The 15,811-nt window shown below is 41.9% G+C and overlaps 1 long non-coding RNA gene across 1 annotated transcript in view; it reads right to left on the reverse strand.

Annotated features, from left to right (window-relative positions):
* Positions 1-2,554: 2,554 nt before the first annotated feature.
* Positions 2,555-15,811, reverse strand: part of LOC140906590 (uncharacterized) — a 68,232-nt gene continuing 54,975 nt past the window's right edge. The window contains exon 3 of the long non-coding RNA XR_012157162.1: positions 2,555-2,740. This is a non-coding gene — a long non-coding RNA (uncharacterized LOC140906590). The remainder of the gene's footprint in view (positions 2,741-15,811) is intronic.

The following is a 15,811-nucleotide window of genomic DNA, read 5'->3' on the forward strand; positions in this document are numbered from 1 at the left end:
ACATGTGCATCACTAGTCTGATACTTGGCAAAAAGCCAGCTAAATAAACACAGCTTAGCTTTAACTAAAGTGAACCAAATAACATTTTAAAACAAGATAATATTTCACCCTTGACACCCTGGATCTTCCAGCTGACGAGATATGGAACTTTAGAGCTCCCAGCCAAACAGCCACACCCTTCTTTCATAGATTCCAAGGCCAGAAGAGACCACTGTGCTCATCCAGAAAAGACCACTGTGCTCATGTATAACACAGGCCATAGAACTTCCCCAAAATAATTCCTCGAGCAGAGCATTTAGAAAAAACACACAATCTTGATTTTAAAATGGTTAGTGATGGAGAATCCCCCACATGACTTTTGGAAAATTATTCCAATGGTAATTATCCTCACGGTTAAAGATGTATGCCTCATTTCCAGTCTGAATTTGTCTCACTTCAATTTCCAGCCATTGGATCATGTTATGCACTTCTCTGCTAGGTTGAAGAGCCCATTATTAAATATTTGGCCCCCATGAAGATACTTCATACACTGTAATCAAGTTCTCTCTTAACCTTCTCTTTGCTAAGCTAAACAGATAGAGCTCTTTGAGTCTATCAGTATAAGACATGTTTGCTAATTCTTTAATTATTCAGTTATTCTCCTGGCTCTTCTCTGACCCCTTTCCAATTTATCAGCCCTCTCTTTACCACTGTCAGGCAGTATCTCAGATACATACAGACTACACTCTGTCCCCCCTTGCAGCATCTCAGGTTCATTCTTCAGTTATAGACTATGGCCTTTTGATATTTTAAAATCAAGAGTGGATGTTTTTCTAAAAGATCTGCTCTAGGAATTATTTTAGGGAAGTTCTGTGGCCTATATTATACAAAAGGTCAGACTAGATGAACACAGTGGTCCCTTCTGGCCTTGGAATCTATTAATTTTACAAATATTAACCTGCCCAGTATAATAACTAGCATCTCTCACAAAAATATTTATACAAATGTACTAGTGTGTCATCATACCAGATATTCCCCCATAAAGGTGTGGTGTCACATATTACTTCAGGATCACATTCAGTCCTTCTTTGGTACATCTTTTATTACTCCAAAATATTCTTTTGCAGATGGGGCCCAGCTGCAAATATCTAACTTTGGAAGCCATCCTCCATGACCGTTATTGGAAAGAAGTCTTTAGAAATACTAATTAAATCCCCTTTCTAATGTTGAGTGCCCTGATCTAGCAGACAATCACTGTCTGCTTTTATGCATGTGGATTTATGGAGCGATTAACCAATCTGTCACAGGGACTACTGGAAAAAAATGCTATTCTATTTTTAAATCAATTCTTATTCTGTGCTTCCAACTGAAGTTTCTAAAGGATACTTGGCATTAGGAAGCACTACAGAATTGGACCCTCACTTCACATCTCAATTTGTCAGAGAAACACCCATTCAGCAACACATTAACTGTGCATATTTTTAATATTTTAACTACGTACCTAATCTGTAAGTATAATTACTTTGTTTGCTTCATGTGACAAACAGAGATCACATATTTGCCTTTCTCCAAGTAATACGTTCTTAAAATTTTGTTCAACTGTTCATTCTGATAAGTAAAAACTGTAATAGAGTGAGTGTGTGTGTGTGTGTGAGTGTGTGTGTGTGTTTATGTGTGTACATATGTACTACTGGTTTGGAAGTCATTAAAATATTTCTAATTGGACAAATATAAGTAAATTGGAAAACCCATTAGTCCATAAAGTAATAGAAAAATATAATTGTTTTTCTACACGCAAAGTATTTATTTTGTACCAACAAAATATATATAGTAAAACGTATTAATGAAACACCACTATTACAGCTACAGGCACTGAAAGAGTTAAAGTTCTACATGTATCTACACAGAGCACAATGAAACTGCAGCAGACTCAGGGGTGGAGACACTAATGAAAACCCATCAACTTCTATAAAAGTTATTGTTATGCTTGAGGTGGGGTGAAATTTCATGGAAGCTGTGGGCAATAGCTGCCATTCATTCAGGATAAATGCAAGAAGCCATGAAGACTTTATGTAATAGGATAACTGAAACAATAGGGGACAGCACCCAAAACAAGGGCCATACGTCGGTCGGGAATCTCAAAGACATTAAGGCCAGAAGGGACCAGCATGATCATCCTGCACATTGCAGGCCACAAAACCTCACCAACCCACTCTTGTAACAGACCCTTAACCTCTGGCTGAGTTTCTGAAGTCCTCAAATCATGATTTAAAGACTTCAAGTTACAGGGAATCCACCATTTACACGAGTTTAAACTTGCAAGTGACCTGTGCCCCACGCTGCAGAGAACAGCAAAAAAAAAAAAAATCCAGGATTCCTGCCAATTTTATCTGGGGGGAAAATTCTTTACGAACCCCAAATATGGCAGTCAGTTGGTCCCTGAGCATTTTGCCAAGACCCACCAGCCAGACACCTGGAAAAGAATTCACTGTAGTGACTCAGAGCCTTCCCCATCTAGTGTCCCACCAGCAGTCATGGGAGATATTTGCAACTAGCAGTCACAGATCAGCTATGTGCCATTGTAGGCAGTTTCGTCATACCATCTCCTCGATAAACTCATCAGGCTCAGTCTTGAAGCCAGTTAGGATTTTTGCTCCCACTGCTTCCGTTCGAAGACAGTTCCAGAACTTCACTCCTCTGATGGTTAGGAATCTTCATATATGTTGACAGAAGAGTCTCCCTTAGGGGCTGTTTGATGGAACTGCGTGTGAGAGAGAGAGAAGCAGAAGAAACACCATACAAGCAGACAGAGAGGGCAGCAAGGAAACACCAGAGACAGACAGGGAAGCACTTGTAGCATGATCCTGAGAAAAAATTAAGAGTGTGTGCTTTTGGGTAAGAGGCTTGGATCTGTGAGAAAATAAACTGTCTCCTGTTGTTTGATTGCTACAGTGATCAGAGAAACAGGACTTTAGGTACATTCTTTGTAAATATAAAAGGAAGCATCAAAGAAATACCTGACTCACTCATCAATTTCTCATTCTAAAAGAAACAACCTGCAAGAACCTGAATATTGGCTAATAACTCTGGTTAAAAGGGGTAACATTTAACAGCCACGCAGTCAAAAAAGCTTCAGTTTTCAAGGCTTGGTCTGAAAAATCCTCATAGTAAACTGCATGGAACTCAGTGTTCTTGCCATAAAGATGAAGATGAGAATCAATCTTGCATAGATTTCAAACACTGGCTCCAGAAAAAGACAGGTTTCAGAGTCCTTTTCTTTTTCCAGAAAAAGAGAGTGCATGAAAATATTTCAAATATAATATACAGACCACTAAGCCAACCTATGCAGTGGAGCTTGTAATTTCTATTGCTACTAAAATACCTCTGCTCTTATTTCTTTTGAGTCATCTTTTCTCTCTGAAGAAAATGTCTTCAGAAAAGCATTTCCCCAGACCAATTTCTTCTCTTCTTACATATAATAAAATTCTCATATCTACTCTAGACTGTTTGGTAGGTAGCAGACCTAGCACAAAAGGAACAATTTTTGTTCTTTCCCTCTGCAGTGCTCTTTTCTCCTTCATGCTTCCTTGGCAAACAATTACTTATACAAAAGTTGCATGTTTTTAAAAAGCTATGCAAACATTTATAATTAATCCTCACAGCACTGTGGTGAGGTAGATAAGTATTAATATCCCTGTCACCTGATGAAGGGGAAAAGGGTAAGAAACCAAGACAAGAACCAAAGTAGCTTGATTTAGTGTTCAAAGCCTAGCCCAAGCAAGTTACTCAGCTTTTTTATGTCTCAGTATTTCCACCTGTAAAATACTCTGAATACTACTGTTTTGCACTTAACTAGTGCTTTTTTACCTGTAGGTATAAAAATACTTGATAAAGTTGGATAACCATGAGTAGACCCATTTTACAAGCAGTAAAGCTGGCTATACAGATTTGAAACATTTTTTTTTTCTGAGGACAGCTTCTGGTTTATACCCACTATTGAAACACCTAAGATTACTATAATTTAAAGAAGTGACTGGAACACATTCTTTTCTCTTTTTCATATTTTATTCACTTTGTGCATTTCACATGTCCTTTACAGTAAGTGGCAATGTTTGTTGATGGTCATTTACACTTCCTGTTTCATGAAGCCAGTCCAGACTACTGCTGGGTTCTTGAACAGTTAAACACCTGAAATGCTGAGATCACTGCCTATCTACTGGCCATTATCACCTCATTGTCCCCATTTGGTCCTCTCTCTCTCTCTGTCCGCTTCCATCTTTTGTCTCTTGACTTATACCTACATTGTAAGATCTTTGGCCCAGGGACTGTCTTTTAGTAATATGTTTATACAGTGCCTAGTGCAGTAGTGCCCCAATTTATGAATGAGGTGCCTAAGGCTACTGTAATTTAAATAATAAATAATAAAACTTTACTGGATTTTGCCCTTCCATTCTTGAAGGAAGAGGGGTCCCTTGCTGACACTCATGAGAAATCCTGCATCTTGGCAGGGGGTTAGACTAGATGACCCTTACAGTCATTTCTAATCCTATAATTTTATGATTCTATGATGCTATGAAAAGAGGTGGAGTCCACCACCTCTACCTTCTTCTCTCTGGGAGGGAAGCCCTTGATGCTGCCCCATCTCTCTAGGGACAAGGGGAGCCCCAACCTGCACAAGAAGGAGTGACGGTAGGCTCCCCACAGCTGCAGCAGCAGCTCCTGTGTGGGTGGCACCTGACACTCTGTATGGGAGAAAGATTATAAATATTTATCATTTCAATAGTGAGAGGGTAAACTATTATTTTTGCTTTTCACCTCTAATATTAAGCACATGTTTTTTAAATGGTTCTTTATAAAAAAAAAAACCTTTATTATAGGAACTGAAACTTGTATAGTTTTACTATTTATAGACTACTAAACCAGACAATATTTAAATGGCTATTTTTTAACCTTTTCAGCAGCTACATTCCATTAACCACTTAGTAACGGTTAAAAAAAAAACCTAGTGAAAACATTGCATATTTTTTATGAAAGTCATTCAACTACATAAGCCATCCCAACAGTGAAATTTCAGTGGATTCTGTAGCCAAGAAAGGATTCTCATTCCCTCGCTCACTGAAAACCAGGCCTACCACACTTAATCTACAAAAAAGATACCAACTGCACAGTTTAGTGCTGTTAAAGGAGTCACCCATGAATCATCTGATAAAGTACAGGTATGAGCTTGGCTTGAGGAAAGGTCTCCCAGATGGAATGAACGGAAACAAAGATGACATAATACCAATAGCAAAGAGACTCTTTAGCTAGGAAAAATATTTTGTTAAAAGAATACAACAAATCTTCAGTTCATATTCTATGTTTAGAAACAAAGCTTTTGAAAGATATTTGAATGCAAACCAAAAACAAACTATGTAAATGAAGGAAATTCAAATAGACATCAGTGACACGGTGTTTGAACAGATCACTAGTGAGCACTATAGCATCATATTGTTAATTTGGTACATAACTTGAGATTATCAGCATGTGTAGGTATTTGATTCTCAACATACTAATAAACAAATTATGTGGTATTTTGCTTCCATTCCCTAGAAAAAATATATGAAGGAAAAGGAGATTTGTCTTGGAATTCTTCACCGTATGACATTCAAATCTGACTAAAGCCAAGTGCAAACTGTAAACCATATCTTATGGAAAGGCTAAAATAGAACAACCATGAAGAAATATATGAGTCAAACATGCCAAGGGGCACTGAAAAGGCAGTGAAAGGGTTAACAAGGGACATGCTCCATTTACAATATCAGTTAAAACATTCCAGTAAACAGAGTAACATGCAGCTCTCGAGAACAGAATCGTTACAAAACCCAAAAAGGCCAGAACCTGGTGAATCAGATGCTAGCCGTTGAACCTAAAGGAGCACCTAGTGGCCACCAAAATAGCCTATAAATGTCACACCAACAAATATTGCCAAAAGGCCCCATTTCTGAATGTTAGTAAAAAAGTATGGCTGTGCACTAAATATCTACAGGCTGGCCAACATACGCACAAATTGGACCATCAATATGCAGGACCTTACACCATTCTTTGACAAATCAATCTGATAACATTTGAATTGCAGCTCCGTTGATCCTGGAAGATCCATCCAGTGTTTCATGTACTTCTCCTGAAGCCATTTTTCAATGATCCACTTCTTGGCCAGCATCCATCACCCCCACCCCTAGTTCAAGTACAGGACCATGAGGAGTATGTAACTCAGAACATCATGGATTCCCAAATACTGAGAAGAGCATTGTATTGTTTGATTTATTGGGAAAATTATGGGCCAGAAGAATGTTCTTGGGAGCCAGCTCATCATGGTCATGCCCTTGAAAAACTACTGGGTTTCCACAAGGATCAGCCTGAAAAACCTGGCCCCAAGGCACCTGGGGACTGCCCTCAGAGGAGGATAGTGTCGAGCACCGTGAGTCTCAAACCCCAGGTGGTTTCCAAGAAGGAGACTTTGTCTTTTTGTCACCACGTTGGAAGGCCAGATGTGGAAACTGCAGGTGATACCCCAGAAACAGAGGCTACAGCTGTTGACTAAGTAGGATCAGCTGACTAACAGACTGATCACCTCCTAGCTCAGTGGTTCTCAAACTGTGGGTTTGGACCGCAAAGTGGGTCATGACCCTGTTTTAATGGGGTTGCCAGCGATGAAGCCCAAGCCGAAGCCCCACTTCCCCTGGGCTTTAGCTTTGCCACACAGACACCCTGCCTGGGGCAGCGATGCTCGGGCTTCAGCTTTGGACCCCCACCTTGGGCATTGAGTCTTGGGCTGGCTCAGGCTTCGGTCCCCCATCCTGGGGTCATTTCGTAATTTTTATTCTCAAAAGGGGGTCGCAATGCAATGAAGTTTGAGAAGCCCTGTCCTAGTTCAAAGTTTCTTATTTCCTGTCATACCCTTTGTCTGAGCAACTATTCACTTGGTCTGCTGCTGACTAGATCCCTTTAAACCAAGTTCCGCCTCCTTGCCCGGTTCCTACTTCTTGTTCCTGTTACCTTGCCTTGTTTCTCACTCCTTGTTCCTGCACCCTCGTCCTGACCTCAGTTATTGACTCTGATTTTGACCCCGGGTTTGCTTCCAACTCTGGCTGTGACCCTTGGCATGGCTCCAGATCATGATCATGATGCTATTCTGGGCTTCAATCATTAGATCAGACTGCCCATGTACAGGTCCTTACAAGCACATACCTGGGCTCCTTTTTTTTTTTTTTTTTTTTTTACGGAGGAGTTAAATACACACCTTGCTGTGTCCCTCACAATGAGATACCACTAAACATGTACACATTCTTGAGCCCTTTGAAGAATTAAACTGAACAATCCTGCATTTTTATTGTTCTACCAGCATTGTGCACTTTGAAATTAGCATGGAACTCCCAGTCAAAGTAATAAAGCCATGACATACAAAGCACTGAATGCTGTTCTTCACGGTTCATGGTAATAAGGTTACATATTATGGAGCTCAGAGAAGAGGAATGAAAACCATCAGAGAGCTGGAGACAGTAACTTGTAGAGTTAGTAACAATTTATGGAACTGAAAAATGTAATTTGGCTAAGGTGATGAATGAGAGGTGGCAAAGATATTGCAATAGTAGATAGCTTTTCAGGGGTTCTAAAACTTCATTGCATCGTGACCACCTTCTGAGAACAAAAATTACTACACGACCCCAGGACGGAGGGACAGAAGCCTGAGCCAGGCCAAGACCCACTGCCCCAGATGGGGGTCCAAAGCTGAAGTCTGAGCCTTGCCGCCCCAGGCAGTGGGGGCAGGAAAAGCTGAATACCTGGTCCCCAACAAGTCGAACACCAGCCCTGACAACCCCATTAAAATGGGGTTGCAACCCACTTTGGGGTCCCAACCCACAGTTTGAGAACCACTGAATTAAATTAATAGATAGACATATTTACTAACCAAGGAATAAAAGAGAATTGTTCAGCAGAGTGGAAAGATGAGTAACATGGGGTAATTGGTTAGTCTCTAAGGTGCCACAAGTCCTCCTTTTCTTTTTGCGAATACAGACTAACACGGCTGTTACTCTGAAATGGGGTAATAAGATGAATATTAAGAAAAATAAAATTTAGGTTTAGTATCATGGAAAAGTCCTGGACAATAAGATAAATGAAGTAATATAAAAGCCTCTCAAGGGAAGAAGTGGAATCTCTATTGCTTGGATATTTAAAACTAGACAGAACAAAACATTAGAAAATGTATTGCAAGGAACAGTTCTGAATTTGCAAGGAGTTGGACTGGATGACCTAATGTCTTTTCCCTCTGAAATTTCTATAACTGTCTTATGTCCTCAATCCACACATAAACAGTCCTCACTTCATCTCCAGTGTCAAATTGTTTGGATCCAAAGCATCTACTCTTTTTTGCTCCTCATTTAAAACAAACACAACAAATTTTGCTAAAGAATGAAAATGCCTTTCATGGCAAAATAAAAACCAAAGAAAAATAAAAGCTTTGGAGGCCCCACCTGAGCACACACTCCTAGACTGTGCAAATCTCTGGAATTACTAGAAAACTCTATAATGGGATCTCAGCCCAGAGTTTCCTCAGAACATTAGATACAGAGATGCCACTGCATCTACAAAAGTGCTGCACTTGTTCAAGATAGCACTGTACAAATGGTGGAAGCAGAAAACAACCAGGCTGCTAAATCTTTCAGCAACCAAAACATTGTTTTATGAAACAAAGTGGCTGATTCTGGAGATATCAAAGCAGAACTAAGATATAATGGGTTTAATTTGCAAGAAGGGAAATTTATGTTAACTACTAGGTTAAATTTTCTAACTATAATGGGTATTTAAGTTCTGGAATAGGCTTCCAAGGGAGGTTGTGGAATCCCCATCATTGGAAGTTTTTAAATGGTCAGGGATGGTCTCAGTTTACCTCTTCCTGCTCCTGTCAGGGGGCTGGACTTGATGACTTCTTAAGGCCCCTTCCAGTCCTATATTTTTATGATTCTATAACTTTGTTGCAGATATTTACCAGAAAATGCAAAGAAGTAGTTTTAATAATCAATAATTAAGCACAAGTATGGAAGAGATCTATAGATACAAAGTTTTTCACCAAAAAGTGTTTGTCTAACACAGGATTGGGCAAACTTTTTGGCCTGAGGGCCACATCTAGGAATAGAAATTGGGTTTGGGGTGCAGGAAGGAGTGAGGGCTCTGTTTGGGGGTGCTGGCTCCGGGTTGAGGCCAAAAATGAGGAGTTCAGGGTGCGGGAGGGGGCTCCGGGCTGGGGCAGGGGTGGGGGGGTGATGGCTCCGGCTGGGGCTGTGGGCTCTGGGAATGAGGAGTTTCGGGTGTCAGAGCGTGCTCTGGGCTGGGACCAAGGGGTTCGGAGGGCAGGATTGGGATCAGGGCTGGGGCAGGGGGTTGGGGTGTAGGAAGGGTGATGGGATCGAGGGCTTTGGAAGGTGGGAGGGGGATCAGAGGTAGGGTAGGAGGTTGGGGCATGGGGAGAGGCTCAGGGGGGCAGGCTCCAGACGGCACTTACCTCAAGCAGTTCCTGGAAGCAGTGGCATGTCCCTTCTCCGGCTCCTACATGGAGGTGTGGCCAGGTGGCTCTGCACACTGCCCCGTCTACAGGCACCCCCCTGCAGCTCCAATTGCAGTGCCCTTCTCCACCACAGGGAAAGGCTCTGCCAGCTCCCCACTGCTGGACCTTTCCCCCACAGCAGGAAAGGGCTCTGGTAGAGGGAAGGCAACCTTTATACACAGGTGTAGGAGGGAGCAGGCCAACAGTTCAAATGACGGGTTCATAAGGATGAGGTTCAGGTCCCAGGTAGGAGCAGATACCAGAGGGACTATCCATATAATGCTTTTTGGGAACTTCACAGTGGCAGGGTAGGTGAACAATGAACAGTTCTTCACCAGGGAAGGAAAGGCATTGATAGCTGCCAAATATACTTGTAGAGAACTGATGGAAAAGCCCAACCTCAAGGAGAGAAAATATTCCAGGACAAAAGGGACTGCCAACTCCTCAGGAGGTAAGTGGTGCTGCTAACACTAGAGTATCGCTTCCACTTGACAGCATATAGCACTTTTTTGTAGAGGGTTTCCTGCTGTTGTTAAGGATGGTTTGGACATCCTCTGAGCATGATTTCTCTAAGTTCGCTGTCCATCCACAAACCACACCACCAGATGGAGGGAAGCCTGGTTGGGGTGGCTGGTCCTGACTTCATTTTGACACAGCAGGCCTGGGAACAGTTGAAGATAAATGCATGGGTGAGAGGACAACTGCAGGATTGTGGTGAACCAGAATTGTCTCAGTCACCAGGGAGCTAGCAGAATCACTGTTGCCCTATCCAGTTTGATTCTCCCAAGGACATAAGGTAGCAGGGGGATGGAAGGGAAGGCATACATCAGCAGGTCCAACCACTGCACCTGTAAGGCTTCCCCTCCGGAGTTAAGGCTGTTGGTGGCTCAAGAGCACTTCTTTTTTTTACTAGGTTGCAAAGAGGCTGGGATGTTCCATTGACAGAAGATGTATTGCACTACCAAAGGGTGGAGCTCCCACACATGTTCCCAGGGGAAATGCTTTCTGAGGCTGTTCACCAGGGAGTTCGCTCCAATGAAATACATACTGCCAAGAGGGTAATCTGATGCTAGATGCACCATTCCAGAGCTGGATCACCTCGCTGAAGAGTGGCATAGATCTGGCTCCCCCATTTGTTTATATAATAGAAAGTGGTCATGTGGACCAAATAAGCAGTAGGAATATCTTGCACACTTCACGTACTGCATGAAGCTCGAGAAGACTGATATGTAGCTTGGATTCCTGTGAGTCTCAGAACCCCGAGCTGCCTGGCTGTCTACATGCACTCCCCATACCAGTAAGGAAGTATCTGTAATAAGAGTCTTTGTAGGAGGAGTGGGCATGAAAGGAACCCTGACGCCGACTCTCTGGTCTCCCACCAGGTGAGCAACATCAGGACACCGTGGGGAAGTGAAACCTGTTTATCTAGGGAGTCCTGCTTGGAGCATAGACCATCCACAACCAGATTTGAAGGTACTGTATGTGCAGCCTTGTGAAGAGGTGTATGCAGCCATATGGCTAAGCAGGTCCAGGCAGGACTGGATTGTCATCTGAGGTTTGAGCCAAAGCAGAGCAATGAAGTCACTCATTATGAGAGATCTCTCTTGAGGTAAGTAAGCCCTGATCAAGTTCAGCTCCACGCCAGTAAATTCTATAATTGGTGGGGGGGTTAAAGTAGATTTTTCTGAATTTACCTGAAGTCACAACACTTGAAAGTGGTTGAGTGAAGAGGTGACTGAAGCTTGTACTTCCTGAGATAGCCATCCTGTGTGAAGCCAGTTGTCCAGGTACGGAAAAATGGGGCTGCCCTGTCTGGAGTTATGCAGTGAACCACCAACAGTACCTTTGTAAAACCCTCAGGGTCATCAAGAGGCTGAAGGAGAGCAGTCTGTATTGAAAGTGCTGTGAAGCGCAGAAATCTCCTATGAGCTTGGTGAATAACTAAATGAAAATAAGCATCCTTCAAATTGAGGTACGCAAACCAGTTGCCTTCATTCAGGAAGGAAATTACTGCGGCTGGGGTGGTCATCCTGAACCTTGAGCAACATATAAAGATGTTTAGTGGTCTGAGGTCCAGGAAGAGTCTCTGGATACCTTCTTATTAGGGATGAAGAAGTATCTGAAGTAAAATCCCTTCTCCCTGTGCAGAGGGCACAAAGGCTCTATAGTCCCTAGCTAGAGTAGGGAGTCCACCTCCTGTTTCAGAATCCTCTCATGACAGTGGTCCCTGAAGAAGGACAGGGCATGGGAGTTGGAGAAGGGGCTGACAGGAACTCTGTCATGTAGCCAGGCAATATGATGCCTAAGATCCTTTGTCCAAAGTGGTGAGCTGGCACATCGGAAGGAAACGGGCCAGGCAGCAACCGCAGAATCATAGACTTTAAGGTCAGAAGAGACCATTATGATCATCTAGTCTGACCTCCTGCACAACGCAGGTCACGGAATCTTACCCACAAACTCCTGTAACAAACCCCTAACTTATGTCTGAGCTACTGAAGTCCTCAAATCTTGGTTTAAAGACTTCAAGGTGCAGAGAATCCTCCAGCAAGTGACCCATGCCCCACGCTGCAGAGGAAGGCAAAAAAACCTGATGGCCTCTGCCAATCTGCCCTGGGAGAAAATTCCTTCCCAACCCCAAATATGGAGATCAGCTAAACCCTGAGCATGTGGGCAAGACTCACCAGCCAGACACCCAGGAAAGAATTCTCTATCGTAACTCAGATCGCACCCCATCTAACATCCATCACAGGCCACTGGGCATATCTACCGCTAGTAGTTGAAGACCAATTAATTGCCAAAATTAGGCTATCCCATCATATCATCTGCTCCATAAACTTATCAAGCTTTGTCTTGAAGCCAGATATGTCTTTTGCCCCCACTGCTTCCCTTGGAAGGCTGTTCCAGAACTTCACTCCTCTGATGCTTAGAAACCTTTGTCTAATTTCAAGTCTAAACTTCCTGATGGCCAGTTTATATCCATTTGTTCTTGTGTCCACATCGATACTGAGCTTAAATAATTCTTCTCCCTCCATGGTATTTATCCCTCTGATATATTTATAGATAGCAATCATATCTCTTCTCAGTCTTCTTTTAGTTAGGCTAAACAAGCCAAGCTCATTGAGTCTCCTTTCATAAGACAGGTTTTCCATTCCTCGGATCATCCTAGTAGCCCTTCTCCTTACCTGTTCCAGTTTGAATTCATCCTCCTTAAACATGGGAGACCGGAACTGCACACAATAGTCCAGATGAGGTCTCACTAGTGCCTTGAATAATGGTACTAACACCTCCTTAGCTCGACTGGAAATACCTCTCCTGATGCATCCCAAGACTGCATTAGCTTTTTTCACGGCGATATCACATTGGTGGCTCATAGTCATCCTGTGATCAACCAATACTCTGAGGTCCTTCTCCTCCTCTGTTACTTCCAAGTAATGCATCCCCAGTTTATAACAGAAAGTCTTGTTATTAATCCCTAAATGCAAGACCTTGCACTTTTCACTATTAAATTTCATCCTATTCTTATTACTCCAGTTTACAAGGTCATCCAGATCTTCCTGTATGATATTCCAGTCCTTCTCTGTATTAGCAATACCTCCCAGCTTTGTAGCGCCTTAGAGTGAGCTGTAGCTCATGAAAACTTATGCTCAAATAAATTGGTTAGTCTCTAAGGTGCCACAAGTACTCCTTTTCTTTTTGCTAATACAGACTAACACGGCTGTTACTCTGAAACCTCCCAGCTTCGTGTCATCCACAAACTTTATTAGCACATTCCTGCTTTTTGTGCCAAGGTCAGTAATAAAAAGATTATATAAGATTGGTCCCAAAACTAATCCCTGAGGAACTCCTCTATTAACCTCCTTCCAGTCTGACAGTTCACCTTTCAGTGTGACCCACTGTAGTCTCCCCTTTAACTAGTTCCTTATCCACCTTTCAATTTTCATATTGACCCCCATCTTTTCCAATTTGACTAATAATTCTCCATGTGGAACCTTGTCAAATGCCTTACTGAAATCGAGGTAAATTAGAGCTACTGCATTACCTCTGTCTAAAATATCTGTTACCTTCTCAAAGAAGGAGATCAGGTTAGTTTGACATGATCTACCTTTTGTAAAGCCATGTTGTATTTTGTCCCAATTACCATTGACCTCAATGTCCTTAACTACTTTCTCCTTCAACATTTTTCCAAGACCTTGCATACTACAGATGTCAAACTAACAGGCCTGTAGTTACCCGGATTGCTTTTTTTCCCTTTCTTAAAAATAGGAACTATGTTAGCAATTCTCCAGTCATATGGTACAACCCCAGAGTTTACAGATTCATTAGAAATTCTTGCTAATGGACTTGCAATTTCATGTGCCAGTTCCTTTAATATTCTTGGATGAAGATTATCCAGGGTCCCTGATTTAGTCCCATTAAGCTGTTCGAGTTTGGCTTCTACCTCAGACGTGGTAATATCTACCTCCATATCCTCATTCCCATTTGTCGTCCTACCATTATCCCTAAGCTCCCCATTAGCCTCGTTAAAGACTGAGGCAAAGTATTTGTTTAGATATTGGGCCATGCCTAGATTATCCTTAACCTCCACTCCAAGTGTTAAGCGGTTCCACTTCTTTCTTTGTTTTCTTCTTATTTATATGGCTATAGAACCTTTTACTATTGCTTTTAATTCCTTTTCCAAGGTCCAACTGTACATGGCTTTTGGCCTTTTTCACTTTATCCCTAGATGTTCTGACCTCAGTAAGGTAGCTTTCCTTGCTAATCCCTCCTATCTTCCACTCCTTGTTGGCTTTCTGCTTTTTCTTAATCACCTCTCTGGGATGCTTGCTCATCCAGCTTGGTCTACAACTCCTGCCTATGAATCTTTTCCTCTTTCTTGGGATGCAGGCTTCTGATAGTTTCTTTGACTTGAAGTAATTCCAGGCCTGCTCCACCTTTAGATCCATAAGTTTTTCAATCCAATCCACTTCCCTAACTAATTTCCTTAAATTTTTTAAAGTTAGCCTTTTTTAAATCAAAAACTCCAGTCACAGATCTATTTTTGTTTATCCTTCCATTTAGTTTGAACTGAATTAGTTCTTTACTGCTCGAACCAAGGTTGTCCCCTACAATCATTTCTTCTATGGGGTCCTCACTGCTCACCAAAACCAAATTTAAAATGGCATCCTCTCATGTCAGTTCAGCAACTACTTGGTGAAGGAATCCATCAGCTATTGTATCCAGGAAAATCTGAGCCCTATTATTATTACTAGCACTTGTCCTCCAGTCTATATCTGGGAAGTTAAAGTCTTCCATGATCACACAATTCCCATTAGTATTTACTTCTTCAAAAACATTAAAGAGGCATATCCACATCAGATCCTGGCGGTCTATAACACACCCCAAGCACTATCCCAGGGCAGGCTCTAGTAGCTTTCTTCCCCAATGTGATTTTTGCCCAGACAGACTCTGTCTTATCCATTCCATCACCTCTTATTTCTTTACAGTCTACCTCATCATTGTTATACAATGCTACTCCACCACCTTTGCCTTTATTTCTGTCTTTCCTAAACAGCACATACCCTTCAGTACCGGTACTCCAGTCATGACTACTATTCCACTATCCCCAAAACTGGTGGTTATTTCTACTAATTAGATTCACCAATCCTGCAACCAAACAGCTTCTATAATACCTTACTGGTTACCCAGAAGCCAAAAACACAGCTCCCTTAAAACAATCCAGCCTTGGGCTCCCACCCAGACAGCCACGTCAAATATGATGAGGATTACCGAAAATCTTGTTCATCATATATAAAGTTCTACCAATCCCAAATATCAGACACATTACCCACCAGGTCAATGAATATTTCAGATCTTACCCAAATACATGCTTACAGCCAATTCTTATTAACTAAACTAAGATTTATTAAAAAAAGAAAAGAGACAGTACTGGTTAAAAGATCATTGTACATACAGACATGAATAAAAGTTCATAGGTCAGTTTCATGGGAGAAATGGTGAGCTTTAGAGTTGCAAAAAGTTCTTTCCAGAATCAGTTCATCAGATTATAGTCCAAAATAGGCAGTTTATGTCTAATATCAGGGTAATCCAGACTGGAGCTGGAGACCTCAGTCTTGCAACTCGAACTTCCCCTGATGAAGCTTAAGCAATCTGAGATATAGGATCAGGGTCCTAGAGTTCTTTTATAGATCTCTAGCAAGCTATCGATAGCCTCTTGAAAGCAAGTATTCCTTGGATGAAGAATTATGGCTT

This window comes from Lepidochelys kempii, chromosome 2, assembly GCF_965140285.1.
Source record: "Lepidochelys kempii isolate rLepKem1 chromosome 2, rLepKem1.hap1, whole genome shotgun sequence".
NCBI lineage: Eukaryota > Metazoa > Chordata > Testudines > Cheloniidae > Lepidochelys > Lepidochelys kempii.